This window comes from Hyla sarda, unplaced genomic scaffold (assembly GCF_029499605.1).
Source record: "Hyla sarda isolate aHylSar1 unplaced genomic scaffold, aHylSar1.hap1 scaffold_391, whole genome shotgun sequence".
Taxonomy (NCBI): domain Eukaryota; kingdom Metazoa; phylum Chordata; class Amphibia; order Anura; family Hylidae; genus Hyla; species Hyla sarda.
The window spans coordinates 77165-89642 of NW_026610408.1; the positions used below are offsets into that span (position 1 = coordinate 77165).

The window sequence follows — 12478 nt, forward strand, 5'->3', positions numbered from 1 at the left end:
AGCCCGTGGCATTGAATGGCATTTTAAAAGTGCTAAGGGTCCTGGTGCAATAATCCTCCCATGAGGATCAGCCTCAACGGCTTTGTAGATTGCACTCATGTCAGCAACTCCATATACATTTTTTTTTCTTCATGCTTCTTTCTTCATCCTTTTTTCTTTCTGTCATTCAGACTTTCATTCATTCGATCTCTCTCACTCACTTGCTTTAACTCATTTGTTCTCACTCACTCACTCACTCACTCACTCAATCACTCACTCACTCATTCACTCTCACTCACTCTCACTCTCTCACTCACTCGCTCACTAAGTCAGTCTCTCTCTCTCTCTCTCTTTTTCTTTTTATATATATTTTTTTCCGTCTTCTTCTTCTTCTTCTTCTTCTTCAGACCCTGTCATAGCACTAATGCCTTTCCAATACCACCAGCAGATGGAGACACTCCATTGCAACATTGGTTGTGAGCAGCAGTTTCTAAAAACAAATGCCTCATGGCGGATTTCCCATCCATCAATGGATGGTAAATTTTGTTTTTATCATTCACTGACCACAGAAACCAATGCATGGTCAAGCAACAGCAATGACACACCCTTGTGTATAGGCATGAGACCCTCATGTCATTTAACAGGATTCAGCACCACCCACAAGACAGCTACCTGTCATGTCATGTCAAACCTGCACAGGTGTGCTAGATTATTATTATTTAGTTTTATTTTATTTTTTTACACCAATCAGTGTGCAAACATGGTCATTAAAACGCTAAATGAATAGACGTTCATAAACCAGTCAGTGCAACTCATCATTTTGGTCTCCAATTCTCAAACTCAAATTCTCACCCACGGAGGATTAAATGAGAATCTTTCTTGTTTAACACTGGAATGGGGTGGTGCACTGTTCACTACCCGAAGATACTGCCACATCGGGTCAATGCATAGGGCGACAGAAGCAAGCTTCCAAATCAGCTCCCTTTCTCAAAAATCCATTTAATTTATGGTCCCCAGATAGGGAACGTATGTATCAGTATGTGCTCACAAGTCACCCAAGTGCAAGTATTCACACAAAAAAAAACGTGCCTCAGGATGCGATCTGTCGCAAGATCCTTTCTTTTTTTACACTTGATCTAAGCCAAAAGGCCTAGAGGGGATAACCGGGAAAGGGGTGGACCCAACCATGTCCCCTTCATGAGCACTCACATTACTCATAGGAATGGAAGGAAGGCTGGCAGCCAACCAGCCTCCCATACACTTTCTGGGTGGGTGGCAGTCAGCCACCCATACATACATACAGCACAGGCTAAACCCACATCATCACTTAAAAAAAGGACAGGCGACCATTGCACTCTGATGGAGCATTTAGCAATGCAATCCATAGCCTGGCTTTTGCCTGAACCCCCATCACTCCTCCTCTTGCATATAAGACAATATTTCAGATCTGCATATGAAAACAACACGCCTACCTTTGTTGCACATAGCTGCCTGCCTGTCTCTAGTTACCCCACTGGCTGTAGCTGCGTCCCTTCCGACATGGAATAACACCAACTGTAACGATAAACTGAAAATTAACAGTATAAACCTGCATCATTTTGGACTCTGGTATTTGCTGAATCCGGGTGACCTGACAATCGATGGTGGTGCCGCTGGTGATTCTGGCCTTCTTGGAATCTGTTGGGCCTATGTGTTAGCTCACACATCACTTGGGTATCCATGGTAACTACCACAACATGGTCATCTGCAGTTTACATCTAGCCCGTGGCATTGAATGGCATTTTAAAAGTGCTAAGGGTCCTGGTGCAATAATCCTCCCATGAGGATCAGCCTCAACGGCTTTGTAGATTGCACTCATGTCAGCAACTCCATATACATTTTTTTTTCTTCATGCTTCTTTCTTCATCCTTTTTTCTTTCTGTCATTCAGACTTTCATTCATTCGATCTCTCTCACTCACTTGCTTTAACTCATTTGTTCTCACTCACTCACTCACTCACTCACTCAATCACTCACTCATTCACTCTCACTCACTCTCACTCTCTCACTCACTCGCTCACTAAGTCAGTCTCTCTCTCTCTCTCTCTTTTTCTTTTTATATATATTTTTTTCCGTCTTCTTCTTCTTCTTCTTCTTCTTCAGACCCTGTCATAGCACTAATGCCTTTCCAATACCACCAGCAGATGGAGACACTCCATTGCAACATTGGTTGTGAGCAGCAGTTTCTAAAAACAAATGCCTCATGGCGGATTTCCCATCCATCAATGGATGGTAAATTTTGTTTTTATCATTCACTGACCACAGAAACCAATGCATGGTCAAGCAACAGCAATGACACACCCTTGTGTATAGGCATGAGACCCTCATGTCATTTAACAGGATTCAGCACCACCCACAAGACAGCTACCTGTCATGTCATGTCAAACCTGCACAGGTGTGCTAGATTATTATTATTTAGTTTTATTTTATTTTTTTACACCAATCAGTGTGCAAACATGGTCATTAAAACGCTAAATGAATAGACGTTCATAAACCAGTCAGTGCAACTCATCATTTTGGTCTCCAATTCTCAAACTCAAATTCTCACCCACGGAGGATTAAATGAGAATCTTTCTTGTTTAACACTGGAATGGGGTGGTGCACTGTTCACTACCCGAAGATACTGCCACATCGGGTCAATGCATAGGGCGACAGAAGCAAGCTTCCAAATCAGCTCCCTTTCTCAAAAATCCATTTAATTTATGGTCCCCAGATAGGGAACGTATGTATCAGTATGTGCTCACAAGTCACCCAAGTGCAAGTATTCACACAAAAAAAAACGTGCCTCAGGATGCGATCTGTCGCAAGATCCTTTCTTTTTTTACACTTGATCTAAGCCAAAAGGCCTAGAGGGGATAACCGGGAAAGGGGTGGACCCAACCATGTCCCCTTCATGAGCACTCACATTACTCATAGGAATGGAAGGAAGGCTGGCAGCCAACCAGCCTCCCATACACTTTCTGGGTGGGTGGCAGTCAGCCACCCATACATACATACAGCACAGGCTAAACCCACATCATCACTTAAAAAAAGGACAGGCGACCATTGCACTCTGATGGAGCATTTAGCAATGCAATCCATAGCCTGGCTTTTGCCTGAACCCCCATCACTCCTCCTCTTGCATATAAGACAATATTTCAGATCTGCATATGAAAACAACACGCCTACCTTTGTTGCACATAGCTGCCTGCCTGTCTCTAGTTACCCCACTGGCTGTAGCTGCGTCCCTTCCGACATGGAATAACACCAACTGTAACGATAAACTGAAAATTAACAGTATAAACCTGCATCATTTTGGACTCTGGTATTTGCTGAATCCGGGTGACCTGACAATCGATGGTGGTGCCGCTGGTGATTCTGGCCTTCTTGGAATCTGTTGGGCCTATGTGTTAGCTCACACATCACTTGGGTATCCATGGTAACTACCACAACATGGTCATCTGCAGTTTACATCTAGCCCGTGGCATTGAATGGCATTTTAAAAGTGCTAAGGGTCCTGGTGCAATAATCCTCCCATGAGGATCAGCCTCAACGGCTTTGTAGATTGCACTCATGTCAGCAACTCCATATACATTTTTTTTTCTTCATGCTTCTTTCTTCATCCTTTTTTCTTTCTGTCATTCAGACTTTCATTCATTCGATCTCTCTCACTCACTTGCTTTAACTCATTTGTTCTCACTCACTCACTCACTCACTCACTCAATCACTCACTCACTCATTCACTCTCACTCACTCTCACTCTCTCACTCACTCGCTCACTAAGTCAGTCTCTCTCTCTCTCTCTCTTTTTCTTTTTATATATATTTTTTTCCGTCTTCTTCTTCTTCTTCTTCTTCTTCAGACCCTGTCATAGCACTAATGCCTTTCCAATACCACCAGCAGATGGAGACACTCCATTGCAACATTGGTTGTGAGCAGCAGTTTCTAAAAACAAATGCCTCATGGCGGATTTCCCATCCATCAATGGATGGTAAATTTTGTTTTTATCATTCACTGACCACAGAAACCAATGCATGGTCAAGCAACAGCAATGACACACCCTTGTGTATAGGCATGAGACCCTCATGTCATTTAACAGGATTCAGCACCACCCACAAGACAGCTACCTGTCATGTCATGTCAAACCTGCACAGGTGTGCTAGATTATTATTATTTAGTTTTATTTTATTTTTTTACACCAATCAGTGTGCAAACATGGTCATTAAAACGCTAAATGAATAGACGTTCATAAACCAGTCAGTGCAACTCATCATTTTGGTCTCCAATTCTCAAACTCAAATTCTCACCCACGGAGGATTAAATGAGAATCTTTCTTGTTTAACACTGGAATGGGGTGGTGCACTGTTCACTACCCGAAGATACTGCCACATCGGGTCAATGCATAGGGCGACAGAAGCAAGCTTCCAAATCAGCTCCCTTTCTCAAAAATCCATTTAATTTATGGTCCCCAGATAGGGAACGTATGTATCAGTATGTGCTCACAAGTCACCCAAGTGCAAGTATTCACACAAAAAAAAAACGTGCCTCAGGATGCGATCTGTCGCAAGATCCTTTCTTTTTTTACACTTGATCTAAGCCAAAAGGCCTAGAGGGGATAACCGGGAAAGGGGTGGACCCAACCATGTCCCCTTCATGAGCACTCACATTACTCATAGGAATGGAAGGAAGGCTGGCAGCCAACCAGCCTCCCATACACTTTCTGGGTGGGTGGCAGTCAGCCACCCATACATACATACAGCACAGGCTAAACCCACATCATCACTTAAAAAAAGGACAGGCAACCATTGCACTCTGATGGAGCATTTAGCAATGCAATCCATAGCCTGGCTTTTGCCTGAACCCCCATCACTCCTCCTCTTGCATATAAGACAATATTTCAGATCTGCATATGAAAACAACACGCCTACCTTTGTTGCACATAGCTGCCTGCCTGTCTCTAGTTACCCCACTGGCTGTAGCTGCGTCCCTTCCGACATGGAATAACACCAACTGTAACGATAAACTGAAAATTAACAGTATAAACCTGCATCATTTTGGACTCTGGTATTTGCTGAATCCGGGTGACCTGACAATCGATGGTGGTGCCGCTGGTGATTCTGGCCTTCTTGGAATCTGTTGGGCCTATGTGTTAGCTCACACATCACTTGGGTATCCATGGTAACTACCACAACATGGTCATCTGCAGTTTACATCTAGCCCGTGGCATTGAATGGCATTTTAAAAGTGCTAAGGGTCCTGGTGCAATAATCCTCCCATGAGGATCAGCCTCAACGGCTTTGTAGATTGCACTCATGTCAGCAACTCCATATACATTTTTTTTTCTTCATGCTTCTTTCTTCATCCTTTTTTCTTTCTGTCATTCAGACTTTCATTCATTCGATCTCTCTCACTCACTTGCTTTAACTCATTTGTTCTCACTCACTCACTCACTCACTCAATCACTCACTCACTCATTCACTCTCACTCACTCTCACTCTCTCACTCACTCGCTCACTAAGTCAGTCTCTCTCTCTCTCTCTCTCTTTTTCTTTTTATATATATTTTTTTCCGTCTTCTTCTTCTTCTTCTTCTTCAGACCCTGTCATAGCACTAATGCCTTTCCAATACCACCAGCAGATGGAGACACTCCATTGCAACATTGGTTGTGAGCAGCAGTTTCTAAAAACAAATGCCTCATGGCGGATTTCCCATCCATCAATGGATGGTAAATTTTGTTTTTATCATTCACTGACCACAGAAACCAATGCATGGTCAAGCAACAGCAATGACACACCCTTGTGTATAGGCATGAGACCCTCATGTCATTTAACAGGATTCAGCACCACCCACAAGACAGCTACCTGTCATGTCATGTCAAACCTGCACAGGTGTGCTAGATTATTATTATTTAGTTTTATTTTATTTTTTTACACCAATCAGTGTGCAAACATGGTCATTAAAACGCTAAATGAATAGACGTTCATAAACCAGTCAGTGCAACTCATCATTTTGGTCTCCAATTCTCAAACTCAAATTCTCACCCACGGAGGATTAAATGAGAATCTTTCTTGTTTAACACTGGAATGGGGTGGTGCACTGTTCACTACCCGAAGATACTGCCACATCGGGTCAATGCATAGGGCGACAGAAGCAAGCTTCCAAATCAGCTCCCTTTCTCAAAAATCCATTTAATTTATGGTCCCCAGATAGGGAACGTATGTATCAGTATGTGCTCACAAGTCACCCAAGTGCAAGTATTCACACAAAAAAAAACGTGCCTCAGGATGCGATCTGTCGCAAGATCCTTTCTTTTTTTACACTTGATCTAAGCCAAAAGGCCTAGAGGGGATAACCGGGAAAGGGGTGGACCCAACCATGTCCCCTTCATGAGCACTCACATTACTCATAGGAATGGAAGGAAGGCTGGCAGCCAACCAGCCTCCCATACACTTTCTGGGTGTGTGGCAGTCAGCCACCCATACATACATACAGCACAGGCTAAACCCACATCATCACTTAAAAAAAGGACAGGCGACCATTGCACTCTGATGGAGCATTTAGCAATGCAATCCATAGCCTGGCTTTTGCCTGAACCCCCATCACTCCTCCTCTTGCATATAAGACAATATTTCAGATCTGCATATGAAAACAACACGCCTACCTTTGTTGCACATAGCTGCCTGCCTGTCTCTAGTTACCCCACTGGCTGTAGCTGCGTCCCTTCCGACATGGAATAACACCAACTGTAACGATAAACTGAAAATTAACAGTATAAACCTGCATCATTTTGGACTCTGGTATTTGCTGAATCCGGGTGACCTGACAATCGATGGTGGTGCCGCTGGTGATTCTGGCCTTCTTGGAATCTGTTGGGCCTATGTGTTAGCTCACACATCACTTGGGTATCCATGGTAACTACCACAACATGGTCATCTGCAGTTTACATCTAGCCCGTGGCATTGAATGGCATTTTAAAAGTGCTAAGGGTCCTGGTGCAATAATCCTCCCATGAGGATCAGCCTCAACGGCTTTGTAGATTGCACTCATGTCAGCAACTCCATATACATTTTTTTTTCTTCATGCTTCTTTCTTCATCCTTTTTTCTTTCTGTCATTCAGACTTTCATTCATTCGATCTCTCTCACTCACTTGCTTTAACTCATTTGTTCTCACTCACTCACTCACTCACTCAATCACTCACTCATTCACTCTCACTCACTCTCACTCTCTCACTCACTCGCTCACTAAGTCAGTCTCTCTCTCTCTCTCTCTTTTTCTTTTTATATATATTTTTTTCCGTCTTCTTCTTCTTCTTCTTCTTCAGACCCTGTCATAGCACTAATGCCTTTCCAATACCACCAGCAGATGGAGACACTCCATTGCAACATTGGTTGTGAGCAGCAGTTTCTAAAAACAAATGCCTCATGGCGGATTTCCCATCCATCAATGGATGGTAAATTTTGTTTTTATCATTCACTGACCACAGAAACCAATGCATGGTCAAGCAACAGCAATGACACACCCTTGTGTATAGGCATGAGACCCTCATGTCATTTAACAGGATTCAGCACCACCCACAAGACAGCTACCTGTCATGTCATGTCAAACCTGCACAGGTGTGCTAGATTATTATTATTTAGTTTTATTTTATTTTTTTACACCAATCAGTGTGCAAACATGGTCATTAAAACGCTAAATGAATAGACGTTCATAAACCAGTCAGTGCAACTCATCATTTTGGTCTCCAATTCTCAAACTCAAATTCTCACCCACGGAGGATTAAATGAGAATCTTTCTTGTTTAACACTGGAATGGGGTGGTGCACTGTTCACTACCCGAAGATACTGCCACATCGGGTCAATGCATAGGGCGACAGAAGCAAGCTTCCAAATCAGCTCCCTTTCTCAAAAATCCATTTAATTTATGGTCCCCAGATAGGGAACGTATGTATCAGTATGTGCTCACAAGTCACCCAAGTGCAAGTATTCACACAAAAAAAAACGTGCCTCAGGATGCGATCTGTCGCAAGATCCTTTCTTTTTTTACACTTGATCTAAGCCAAAAGGCCTAGAGGGGATAACCGGGAAAGGGGTGGACCCAACCATGTCCCCTTCATGAGCACTCACATTACTCATAGGAATGGAAGGAAGGCTGGCAGCCAACCAGCCTCCCATACACTTTCTGGGTGGGTGGCAGTCAGCCACCCATACATACATACAGCACAGGCTAAACCCACATCATCACTTAAAAAAAGGACAGGCGACCATTGCACTCTGATGGAGCATTTAGCAATGCAATCCATAGCCTGGCTTTTGCCTGAATCCCCATCACTCCTCCTCTTGCATATAAGACAATATTTCAGATCTGCATATGAAAACAACACGCCTACCTTTGTTGCACATAGCTGCCTGCCTGTCTCTAGTTACCCCACTGGCTGTAGCTGCGTCCCTTCCGACATGGAATAACACCAACTGTAACGATAAACTGAAAATTAACAGTATAAACCTGCATCATTTTGGATTCTGGTATTTGCTGAATCCGGGTGACCTGACAATCGATGGTGGTGCCGCTGGTGATTCTGGCCTTCTTGGAATCTGTTGGGCCTATGTGTTAGCTCACACATCACTTGGGTATCCATGGTAACTACCACAACATGGTCATCTGCAGTTTACATCTAGCCCGTGGCATTGAATGGCATTTTAAAAGTGCTAAGGGTCCTGGTGCAATAATCCTCCCATGAGGATCAGCCTCAACGGCTTTGTAGATTGCACTCATGTCAGCAACTCCATATACATTTTTTTTTCTTCATGCTTCTTTCTTCATCCTTTTTTCTTTCTGTCATTCAGACTTTCATTCATTCGATCTCTCTCACTCACTTGCTTTAACTCATTTGTTCTCACTCACTCACTCACTCACTCACTCAATCACTCACTCACTCATTCACTCTCACTCACTCTCACTCTCTCACTCACTCGCTCACTAAGTCAGTCTCTCTCTCTCTCTCTCTTTTTCTTTTTATATATATTTTTTTCCGTCTTCTTCTTCTTCTTCAGACCCTGTCATAGCACTAATGCCTTTCCAATACCACCAGCAGATGGAGACACTCCATTGCAACATTGGTTGTGAGCAGCAGTTTCTAAAAACAAATGCCTCACGGCGGATTTCCCATCCATCAATGGATGGTAAATTTTGTTTTTATCATTCACTGACCACAGAAACCAATGCATGGTCAAGCAACAGCAATGACACACCCTTGTGTATAGGCATGAGACCCTCATGTCATTTAACAGGATTCAGCACCACCCACAAGACAGCTACCTGTCATGTCATGTCAAACCTGCACAGGTGTGCTAGATTATTATTATTTAGTTTTATTTTATTTTTTTACACCAATCAGTGTGCAAACATGGTCATTAAAACGCTAAATGAATAGACGTTCATAAACCAGTCAGTGCAACTCATCATTTTGGTCTCCAATTCTCAAACTCAAATTCTCACCCACGGAGGATTAAATGAGAATCTTTCTTGTTTAACACTGGAATGGGGTGGTGCACTGTTCACTACCCGAAGATACTGCCACATCGGGTCAATGCATAGGGCGACAGAAGCAAGCTTCCAAATCAGCTCCCTTTCTCAAAAATCCATTTAATTTATGGTCCCCAGATAGGGAACGTATGTATCAGTATGTGCTCACAAGTCACCCAAGTGCAAGTATTCACACAAAAAAAAACGTGCCTCAGGATGCGATCTGTCGCAAGATCCTTTCTTTTTTTACACTTGATCTAAGCCAAAAGGCCTAGAGGGGATAACCGGGAAAGGGGTGGACCCAACCATGTCCCCTTCATGAGCACTCACATTACTCATAGGAATGGAAGGAAGGCTGGCAGCCAACCAGCCTCCCATACACTTTCTGGGTGGGTGGCAGTCAGCCACCCATACATACATACAGCACAGGCTAAACCCACATCATCACTTAAAAAAAGGACAGGCGACCATTGCACTCTGATGGAGCATTTAGCAATGCAATCCATAGCCTGGCTTTTGCCTGAACCCCCATCACTCCTCCTCTTGCATATAAGACAATATTTCAGATCTGCATATGAAAACAACACGCCTACCTTTGTTGCACATAGCTGCCTGCCTGTCTCTAGTTACCCCACTGGCTGTAGCTGCGTCCCTTCCGACATGGAATAACACCAACTGTAACGATAAACTGAAAATTAACAGTATAAACCTGCATCATTTTGGACTCTGGTATTTGCTGAATCCGGGTGACCTGACAATCGATGGTGGTGCCGCTGGTGATTCTGGCCTTCTTGGAATCTGTTGGGCCTATGTGTTAGCTCACACATCACTTGGGTATCCATGGTAACTACCACAACATGGTCATCTGCAGTTTACATCTAGCCCGTGGCATTGAATGGCATTTTAAAAGTGCTAAGGGTCCTGGTGCAATAATCCTCCCATGAGGATCAGCCTCAACGGCTTTGTAGATTGCACTCATGTCAGCAACTCCATATACATTTTTTTTTCTTCATGCTTCTTTCTTCATCCTTTTTTCTTTCTGTCATTCAGACTTTCATTCATTCGATCTCTCTCACTCACTTGCTTTAACTCATTTGTTCTCACTCACTCACTCACTCACTCAATCACTCACTCACTCATTCACTCTCACTCACTCTCACTCTCTCACTCACTCGCTCACTAAGTCAGTCTCTCTCTCCCTCTCTCTTTTTCTTTTTATATATATTTTTTTCCGTCTTCTTCTTCTTCTTCTTCTTCTTCTTCTTCAGACCCTGTCATAGCACTAATGCCTTTCCAATACCACCAGCAGATGGAGACACTCCATTGCAACATTGGTTGTGAGCAGCAGTTTCTAAAAACAAATGCCTCATGGCGGATTTCCCATCCATCAATGGATGGTAAATTTTGTTTTTATCATTCACTGACCACAGAAACCAATGCATGGTCAAGCAACAGCAATGACACACCCTTGTGTATAGGCATGAGACCCTCATGTCATTTAACAGGATTCAGCACCACCCACAAGACAGCTACCTGTCATGTCATGTCAAACCTGCACAGGTGTGCTAGATTATTATTATTTAGTTTTATTTTATTTTTTTACACCAATCAGTGTGCAAACATGGTCATTAAAACGCTAAATGAATAGACGTTCATAAACCAGTCAGTGCAACTCATCATTTTGGTCTCCAATTCTCAAACTCAAATTCTCACCCACGGAGGATTAAATGAGAATCTTTCTTGTTTAACACTGGAATGGGGTGGTGCACTGTTCACTACCCGAAGATACTGCCACATCGGGTCAATGCATAGGGCGACAGAAGCAAGCTTCCAAATCAGCTCCCTTTCTCAAAAATCCATTTAATTTATGGTCCCCAGATAGGGAACGTATGTATCAGTATGTGCTCACAAGTCACCCAAGTGCAAGTATTCACACAAAAAAAAACGTGCCTCAGGATGCGATCTGTCGCAAGATCCTTTCTTTTTTTACACTTGATCTAAGCCAAAAGGCCTAGAGGGGATAACCGGGAAAGGGGTGGACCCAACCATGTCCCCTTCATGAGCACTCACATTACTCATAGGAATGGAAGGAAGGCTGGCAGCCAACCAGCCTCCCATACACTTTCTGGGTGGGTGGCAGTCAGCCACCCATACATACATACAGCACAGGCTAAACCCACATCATCACTTAAAAAAAGGACAGGCGACCATTGCACTCTGATGGAGCATTTAGCAATGCAATCCATAGCCTGGCTTTTGCCTGAACCCCCATCACTCCTCCTCTTGCATATAAGACAATATTTCAGATCTGCATATGAAAACAACACGCCTACCTTTGTTGCACATAGCTGCCTGCCTGTCTCTAGTTACCCCACTGGCTGTAGCTGCGTCCCTTCCGACATGGAATAACACCAACTGTAACGATAAACTGAAAATTAACAGTATAAACCTGCATCATTTTGGACTCTGGTATTTGCTGAATCCGGGTGACCTGACAATCGATGGTGGTGCCGCTGGTGATTCTGGCCTTCTTGGAATCTGTTGGGCCTATGTGTTAGCTCACACATCACTTGGGTATCCATGGTAACTACCACAACATGGTCATCTGCAGTTTACATCTAGCCCGTGGCATTGAATGGCATTTTAAAAGTGCTAAGGGTCCTGGTGCAATAATCCTCCCATGAGGATCAGCCTCAACGGCTTTGTAGATTGCACTCATGTCAGCAACTCCATATACATTTTTTTTTCTTCATGCTTCTTTCTTCATCCTTTTTTCTTTCTGTCATTCAGACTTTCATTCATTCGATCTCTCTCACTCACTTGCTTTAACTCATTTGTTCTCACTCACTCACTCACTCACTCACTCAATCACTCACTCACTCATTCACTCTCACTCACTCTCACTCTCTCACTCACTCGCTCACTAAGTCAGTCTCTCTCTCTCTCTCTCTTTTTCTT

The 12478-nt window shown here is 43.4% G+C and overlaps 7 pseudogenes; all 7 read right to left on the reverse strand.

The window, feature by feature from the left end:
* Positions 1-876: 876 nt before the first annotated feature.
* LOC130332964 (U2 spliceosomal RNA) lies at positions 877-1140 on the reverse strand (annotated as a pseudogene).
* Positions 1141-2610: 1470 nt separating this feature from the next.
* LOC130332965 (U2 spliceosomal RNA) lies at positions 2611-2874 on the reverse strand (annotated as a pseudogene).
* A 1474-nt stretch (positions 2875-4348) lies between these two features.
* Positions 4349-4613, reverse strand: LOC130332903 (U2 spliceosomal RNA; annotated as a pseudogene).
* A 1469-nt stretch (positions 4614-6082) lies between these two features.
* Positions 6083-6346, reverse strand: LOC130332966 (U2 spliceosomal RNA; annotated as a pseudogene).
* Positions 6347-7809: 1463 nt separating this feature from the next.
* On the reverse strand, positions 7810-8073 carry LOC130332967 (U2 spliceosomal RNA; annotated as a pseudogene).
* A 1465-nt stretch (positions 8074-9538) lies between these two features.
* Positions 9539-9802, reverse strand: LOC130332969 (U2 spliceosomal RNA; annotated as a pseudogene).
* Positions 9803-11278: 1476 nt separating this feature from the next.
* Positions 11279-11542, reverse strand: LOC130332970 (U2 spliceosomal RNA; annotated as a pseudogene).
* Between the last annotated feature and the right edge of the window lie 936 nt (positions 11543-12478).